At 34.5% G+C, this 9,214-nt stretch overlaps 1 pseudogene; it reads right to left on the minus strand.

Annotated features, from left to right (window-relative positions):
• Positions 1-476: 476 nt before the first annotated feature.
• On the minus strand, positions 477-2,667 carry LOC149553393 (geraniol 8-hydroxylase-like; annotated as a pseudogene).
• Positions 2,668-9,214: the final 6,547 nt, after the last annotated feature.

Here is a 9,214-nt window from a genome sequence, read left to right on the forward strand (position 1 = left end):
TGTAATATTTTGAATCAAAGTTAAATAGTAAGCAAGAAGGCATACGTGAATCCATTGTCTTTCCTCTATAAATTCCATTTGTGAAATTTATTGTTGAATATTTTTTGCCTTGGATTCTCTGGTTTTAATGGTGGTAAAATTCATATTGGAATTCTGTCACTCGATCTAGTCTTTAATTTGAGTTTTAACTTTATAGTTATTGCTAAGTTCACTCCGTACCTTCTTCTACTGATCTCCACCCTCATGTGGCTACCAATTTCACTCAGCATGCACACTACCAAGCTCACTCGGCATCCATTGGTGTCAATTTGTTCTTCATTTTCCAAGCTCACTCAGCACACTTTTGCCACTCGGCTTATTAAGGTGCCGAGTAAAACTGGAACTCAACAATAGTTTGTGCCAATTGAAAATATTAAAGTTGTGAATTTATTTTTAATATATATTCACAAGAATCTCTTGGTGAATGAAGTAGCATGCTAATATAATTTATGTGGCAATTGCACAGTGGGGATCGCCTGCAATGGTTGATGTTTCTTCAACACAATGCTAAACTCATTGTCCATGCCCATTTCCTTAGCACCCATCTCATCAAGAAGGCTCCAATCAAAGGAATGAATCAGCAATGCCAAAATCAAATGAACAATCTTATCAGCTAGAGGAAACTCAATGCATATTCTTCTTCCCACTCCAAATGGTACAAGCTCAAAATCCTGGCCTTTAAAGTTGTTCTTACTTTTCTCAACCTCTAGAAATCTCTCTAGCATAAACTTAGATGGCTCCTTCCACACCGCATGATCCCTTCCTATTGCCCACACATTAACCAGCACCTAGGCATCTTTGGGAATAAAAAATCCCTTTGATTCACAAGAGTTCTTTGTCCTATAAGGATTGGGTGCAATCGAAATACATCTTTGACCACTGCACCAAGATAAGGCAAATGATCTAAATCAGATTCTTCCACTCTTCTCTCTTGACCCACAACTTCATCCAATTATGCTTGATCATTTTTCATTATATGTGGGTGTTGAAGCAATTTAGCCATTACCCATTCTAGTGTTCCAGAAATAGTGTCACTGTTAGCCATCAAAAGCTCCTACCCACATCATAAAGGATGCAGTTATCTTTTCTAAGAATTGCATCATTGACTAAATTTCAGAAAAAATGAAAATAAAATGAAAATAAAATGAAATTTTTTGAAAATTTCAACATTTGATCTTCATGATTTTTATATTTTATTATTACAAAAAAATTCGTTGTATTTTTTACAAATCTGAAAAAGAATCATATTTGACAATTTTTTTTTGTCTTTGATACATTTTATCTAGAGATTAGCCAGTGCCCATGACAAATAACACCCAAACAAATACAAAACCTGGCATAAGACTCTGCGTAATGTTTACTCTTAGGTCAGATCAACTTCAATTATCAAAGAGCACATAAAATAATATAATTAATACTTACAAAAAATGTTGTCCTGATATCCATGAAGGAGAGATCATTCTCTATTTGATTTCTAACATCTAACAAGGCATCTAGAAAATCCTTCTTAGCATCTCTTTCCTTACTTCTCCTCGCCACTTGATTACTAATGTAGAGATCTAGAAACTTATGAGTTCACTTTAAATGAGATTGTATCTAACCCCCTCTTGCTATGAACATCTAGAATCCCAAGCCAAGGGAAAAATTCAGCCAAACTGGGCTTTTGGCAGAGCTTTTCCCATGACATAAGAGCCTCCTAGAACTCCATAGCATATGAATTATTCGGATCTATTATCTCTGTGTTGAACATCAGATAACCAATGAGATTCAAAATTATTCTATACATTGAATCCCAAATGGCCGCACTCTTTCCCTTCACGCCATTTTCCTTGTAAATCAAACAAACCATTTGGAACACCAAATCTCTTCTAGTATCTTGAGAAGCTTGAATTTTCTTGGTAGAGAAAAACACTAGACTGGAAATATGTCTTAGTTTCTTCTATTGGTGTAGCAACTATATCACCAATGAGACCCCTCTCCACCATTAGTACATGCTTTTGGTGTGATGGCAAAATCTACATAGTATCAGAGCATAGGTCACCAGTTTGAGTCCCTCAAGCCCTTTGACCCTTCATCTATGTAGGCTTGGATTATCAACATCCTTGATGAGATCCCTCTCCACCATCTGTACATGCTTTTGGTGTGATGGAAAAATCTACATCTTTGATTGGCTTGGATTATCAACATCCCCGATAAGATCCCTCTCCACCATCTATACATGCTTTTGGTGTGATGGAAAAATCTACATCTTCGAGTGGCCTCTGTATTGGCTCATATCAATAAGGACTCGTGATAACAGAGATTCTTCATTGCTTGTGTGATAGTGCGCCTAGCAAATTTTTGGTCATGGGGTTTGAGTACCTCATTTCCCATGTTAGCGAAGGAGAATACTACTGTTGTTTCCATGCCAAGTGATAGAGTGATTAAAGGGCCATATTTCCTAGACAAAGTAAATAGTGACTCATAGGGCTTTTTTCCCATTTGGAATAGGCTCCCTACCATGGGACAACCAGGGGGTTCTGGTGGAAGACAAAGCCTCTTCTTCTTCCTTGTAGTCCATTGTAGTTCATAGAAAAATAATAAAGCACTGCTAACAAGAAGATACCACTATGCATGCTGGTTGTCCATGGGAATATGAAGCAAAGCTTCAGAAGTGGAATATTTATAGTCATCAATCATAGCATTCTCTTTGAAGATCACTTACCTTCACATATTCCTTTTCATACATGTCTTCTTGTAGATGCCGGTACAAATTAGAATTCTACTCTAAGTCATATAATTTAAAGTATTCATAAGATTTTGCTAATTCAAACAAGGAACTCATGATCAAAGGTTTGAAAGTCATCATTTGATGTAGATTTTATCTCTATTCAGTGTATGAGTTATTATTGTCTTACTAATTTACAAGTGTTCATGAAATTTCATGATTTTAAAATTGAATACATTATCTTTAGTCAATGTTGTCTTTCTAGATGAATAGTGCTCTCATGATTTTAAAATTGAATACATTATCTTAAGTCAGTATTGTCTTTCTAGATGAATAATTGGTAGAAAGTTATATTTGATGTAGATTGGACCTCTATTTTGTGTATGTGCTATAATTGCCAATTTACTAAATGTTCAAATCTGATGAATTTAAAATTGAATATATCACCAAGTCCTTTCTTTCTAACAAAGATGGGAATTAGATAGCGGATATGCTATCACCCTATTTGTTCAAAATAGTTTCTAAGATTCTAGATAGAAATCTTCTAGAATTGGTGGCATGTCCCAAAAGTAAAGGGATCAAACTTGTTATGACCCTGCCCCTTAGGTCCTCTAGCAATTTGTTAATGACACCTTTCTCTATAGAATATCCTCAATAAGAGATGCAAATGTCTAGAAAAGGACTTTGAAAGGGTATGTTGAAGCTTCAGGAAAACATATAAATTATTGAAAAAGTAAATTATATTTTTGCAATATGGAAATGGCCACTCAACAAAGAATTATTAGGGAATTGGAATGTCAAATTGCTTCCTTCCCTTATATTTATTTGGATCTCCCCCTTACTATCTAATATGTGACTCCCCAATCCAGCAATATGGTGGTTGAGAAGATGCAGAAGAAGCTAGCAGGTTGGAAGGGGGGTGGGGGGTGGGGGGGTGGGGGGCATCTTAAGAGATGCAGGTAAGCTCCAATTGCTCTCGTCTTCCTTGCAAGGTATCCCCACTTACTTTATATCCTTATTTAAGACATCTAGTAAATTTATAGACATTATTGAGAAGATACACTGTAACTTCATATGGATGGAAATTGAGGAAAAGAAGAAGTTAAGCCTGGTTAGCCAAGACAAATTTTGTATGCCTAAATCTTAAGGAGGTCTAAATCTAAGAAAAAATAGAGATCTTAATAAAGCCCTCATGATGAAGATTGGATGAGGTTGACACAAAAATTTTCCCCTTGGTGTCATATTATGAGTACCAAATATTTGATCTCCTGACCTTTCTCCCAAACTTTGTCTGGGGGGGGTGGGGGGGGGTGGGGTGGGGGGCATCTTAAGAGATGCAGGTAAGCTCTAATTGCTCTTTTCTTCCTTGCAAGGTATCCCCACTTACTTTCTATCCTTATTTAAGACATCTAGTAAATTTACAGACATTATTGAGAAGATACGTTGTAACTTCATATGGATGGAAATTGAGGAAAAGAATAAGTTAAGCTTGGTTAGCCAAGACAAAGTTTGTATGCCTAAATCTCAAGGAGGTCTAAATCTAAGAAAAAATAGAGATCTTAATAAAGCCCTCATGATGAAGATTGGATGGAGGTTGACACAAAAATTTTCCCCTTGGTGTCATATTATGAGTACCAAATATTTGATCTCCTGACTTTTCTCCCAAACTTTGTCTAGGGGGAATCTACCTACTAGTTTGACGAAATGGAATAACATCGCTAAGATAAGGAAATAGTTGAAATGGGGAATAAGATGGAACCTAGGAGATGGTAACCAAGTCAAATTATGGAAGGATAGATGGTGGGAAGAAGGTCCTTTGGAAGAAACTAAATTTATAGTGTTAAAAGGAAGGGGGAAGAAAGGGATAGGAGAAATGATGAAACACTACATCCAAAATAATCAATGGATGACTTTCAACTTTGATAACTTAGATGGGAGGAAATAAAGCATTAGTGGAAGAACTTAATGCAAGATTGAGGGGACACACATTGCTTCCTTCCCAAAGGAGGATGAGATAATATGGGATAAAAACATAAATAGGGATTTTAGTGTGAAATATTCTAGAACAATTCCCTAGTAGATGATGGGGGGGAATCCTGAGTGTAAATATGTCTAGAACTCACACTTTATACCTGAAATCAATTTCTTCTCATGGTTAGACATGCACAATAGTGTTCTCACCATTGATAACCTCAAAAGGTTCAACTTCTAGATGTGCAATAGATGTGTGCTATGGTATAAGGAGGAAGAGTCTATCCCTCACCTCTTTATCTATTGTGCTTAATCTACCCAAGTTTGGTAAAATATTCTGGTGCAGATTGGAACTTCATCATTTTTCCACCATTCAATCTCCCAAATTATTCTTGGGTGGCAGTTTCCTCTACAAAATCCCCTTATTAGAATGACATGGAATATTATTCCTCCATGTGTAAGTTGGAACTTATGGAAAGAATGAAACAACCACATATTTACAATTATAAGTACACCTCTAGGAGTGGTCATTCATAATTGCATTAGAGGACTAAGTGAAGGGGGCCTAATATGGAAGTGGAAACCTCCTCCCTACCCCTCAACCTATGTTAAGAAGGCATGGATGAGAGTGTGGGGAATTAATAAAATTATAGATAGAATGGACAATTTGAGGACACTCCAAAGGATATAAACTAAATGGCAGTCATCACCCCTCCTAGACTGGTTGGAATTGAACTTTGCTGGATCTAAGTGGGTGGCGGGAGCTACTATAGGAGGAATTATTTGAAATTCTCTAGGAAATAGTATCAAATGATACTCTAGGAAATATGGTAATGTCTTGAGCAATAAAGCTAAGGTGCTTGGACCCCTATGGGGGATTGAGTTATTTAGGAGAATGTGAATTCAAAATTTGATTGTAGAGGGATATTCCATGATAGTCATTAAAGTGGCTAAGGGGGAGACTAAGATAAGCTAGAATGCCACATGGATTATTAGGGATTCCCAATGAATCATGAATAGACTTAATGATATCAGGATACAACACATTTATAGGAAAGGGAACAAAGTGGTGGGAAACTTGGCAGGATACAAACATGAAATCATTAATGATCAATTTTGGCAAGACAAGAAAGATATCCCAATGGTGATCAAATCACTTTCTTATAAATAGGAATTTAAACTATGAACAATAGCCTAGCATATGAAAAGGGTTATTCTTTTATGATGGGCTTAGCTAAGTTTTTAAGCTATCTTACAATTCTTGATAGATGTACCATGATGATGATAATTTTAGAAGTGGTCTCTATTTTTGGTGCTACTTCTAATGAGAAGATGGCAATTATTGTTCATAATGGTTAGGGGAAATTTGATATTCCAAAGCTAATTTGGGGAGATTTCTCACACTACAAAAGATGGGGAGCTAAGGAGATATCACAAGGATTTGGTGACCTAGCCTCTTGCTTTTAACTTAAGTTTAGGATTCTCTAGAGGTATTTATTCATTTGAGGTATCTTTAGCTGTAAACAATTCTACATATTTTGTAAGGGTTTTCCATTGGTTTTCACTTAAGATATGATCATTTGGGTAGAGGAATTGGCAGCTGAGATTAATGAGGGAGACAAAGAGTTGGTGGTCAACTTGGTTGATGATGAGGTTATCGAAGGGGAATATTTGAGACTAGAGCCATTAAGAATTGAGAAGTTTGCTAGGGATGAAAAAGTGGCCTATTCCTATCTAAAAGAGGATGGATTTATCACTTTTATGGAGAGTATAGAAAGCCATGAAGAGATGACCACTTGACAATTTGTCGACTCTTGGAAGAAGTATCGTGTCACCATCAATAGGGTCACTTTTGAGTTCACAAAATAACTAATAGCCAACACTATTGACCTATTGATAAAAGGAAAGTCATGGAGGAAGTAGCCTAAAGTTAAAGATGAAGCAAGCCTTGGAAGTTTCTTTTGCTCCAACAAATTTGTTCTTTGTTTCTGTGGAAGGTTTACCCTAAGATGTTCCTAGAGACATGGACTATGGTCTGCTATTTTATCATGTGTTGTATCACCCTCGAAGAAAAAGTTAAGGTTTTATATTATTATCATTTCCCTACCCTGAATCATTTATGTAATAAAGAATTTATTTCTTTTCCCTTTCTCCTTCTCCATTCTATGGATGAATGTATTTGAAATATAAGGAAGAAACATGAAGAGAGAAAAAATTACACCATCTATCACCAAGCCTTAATGTTGTATTTGTTCAAATTTGATAAAGGCTTCCACCCTAAAATTCTAAGCATTAGCCCTTCTCCTCTAAAAATTATTTCTCAAAGCTCAACCCTCTGCGCACCCCCCTCCCTCTAAACCCACATCCAAAGAGGACCTCAAAACCATAGCCAAGAAATTTAAGGAAGATAAAATTAAAATTTTGGATATTTAAGAAATTGGTACTATGAGTAAAGGCACTAATTAGGAAAGCAAGTAGCTATGAAGGAAAATTCCCCCCCATCAACCCTACCATACCCAAACTAGGAACCTCCAAGAAAAGTATGGACCGTATCCAAAACATAAGGCTACTAGAAGGAACTAAACTAAACATGAAGAAGATGAAAAGAAAAGTGAGGACAAAATTGAGAATATGGAGGAAGCCAACCTTTTAGCCTCCAAGGTTTTTGACACATTTAAAATTATTACTCTGGATTCTTGAAAGTCCAAGAATGTTGAGTATGACATAGTATCCTCCCCAATTAAGATGGGTATTTTGGATAGCCAAGTCCATGTAGAAAACATAAGGGGAGAACATGAGGCCATGGATGAGGATAGGGGTGATTACACTCAGCAAAAAGACACCATGGCACCATGGCCAGAAAGGAGAACACTGAGCAAGAAAACAAGGTTGTGGAAAAATGGAAAAATCAATCATGGATTTAGTTAAACAGAATGAGGACCTAAAGGACAAGATTGATAGGTTGGCCAATTTCTCGGTTCACATCATGCACTTAGTGACCACCACATTCCATCTTGTGCAAAAAAATCAAGACTGAGGAACCAATGATAAGGAGGTGGAGAAAAACTACACCCTATATGGCTTCTTAGCTAATGATTGGCTCTGATTTCTATTGGAAAATCTGAGGAACCATTTATGGGTCCCCTATTAATGTCATTAGATTTATTTTTTGTACGATGCTTAATTTTACCTTCTTCCTTCAGGTCTTTTTTAGTTTATTTATTTGGATTGGTAGTAGGACCAATATTTATTTGATTTCCATGATTTTGTATATTGATAAGATTCTGAATTCTTAATCTTATGGTAGTATTTTCTTTTCAGTTATGGGTATGAGTAGTTTTTTGAAATTTCAAAATACGGTGGGATAATCTTATTTTAGTTATTATGAACTAATCTTTGGATAGTTTCTATTCTATTTTTGGGACAACCCCATTTTGGTTGCTTCTTAATTTCAAAAATGATTTCTTTGAACTAGATAAATATATAATTACATGTTGTCTTTCTCAATGAATATATAATTTAAACTAGAAGCTATATAGATAGTGAGGGTTAAAAATGTAATTATAGTAGGGCTTATTTTCAAATAAGTTACAAGGGTTATGTACACATTCACATGATAGAAAAGAATATTTTGTAACATTTAAATATTAATTTAATTTATAATATTTTATATATAAAATTATATATTTTTTAATATAATTTGATATATAATTTTGAGTTTACATCAGTGATTTATTTTAAAGATATTAGTTCTCTCAATATATTTATCTTCATGCGTGTCCTTGTCTAATTATAATTCACATGTATTGGTTATCTAAATTGATATTGAGATCCAATCAATAAAATAAAGCTAATGGAAGCAATACTAATAATTTTTTTAAAGATGTTGGAAAATGTTTGGCATGTGTTAATATGAAATTATAAAGAATTTGATACTTAAACAAGTGCCACATATTGGCTTGTATTTGTTGTAACTTGTGATAATTTAAAATTTATTAAATCATTAAATAAATCTAATAAATAGAAGTAAAATATAGGTAGCAAAAGTTAGATGAAAATAATTTATTAAAATGAAATGGTGATATAATATATAAAACAAATAATTAGTATAGAAGTAGTGTACAATAGTATTCAACATAATAATGTGCTTTATATATATAAATAATAATAAATGATGAATTAGTGTATGATACATTAATAGGATGAAATGTCTGAGTATGAAAATATAAATTAAGATGACTAGAACCTAGTAGAGAGAAAATTAATCCATATATATGTATATATAGGAGCATCCTAAGATATTGGCACACACACACACACACACACATATGTATATACATATGTGTATGTGTACATATACATACATATATATTGTTGTAATCTGATTGAAAAAGATCATTGTATGAAAGATATTGTTGCTACAGAATGTGTTCAATCATTATTTTGTCATTGATGTCAAACCTGTTATTTGTTGGAATGGCAATTGCTTATAAGATC

The sequence above is a fragment of the Cupressus sempervirens genome, chromosome 6 (genome assembly GCF_028749045.1).
Source record: "Cupressus sempervirens isolate cs-2001-9-10 chromosome 6, ASM2874904v1, whole genome shotgun sequence".
NCBI classification, from domain to species: Eukaryota; Viridiplantae; Streptophyta; class Pinopsida; order Cupressales; family Cupressaceae; genus Cupressus; species Cupressus sempervirens.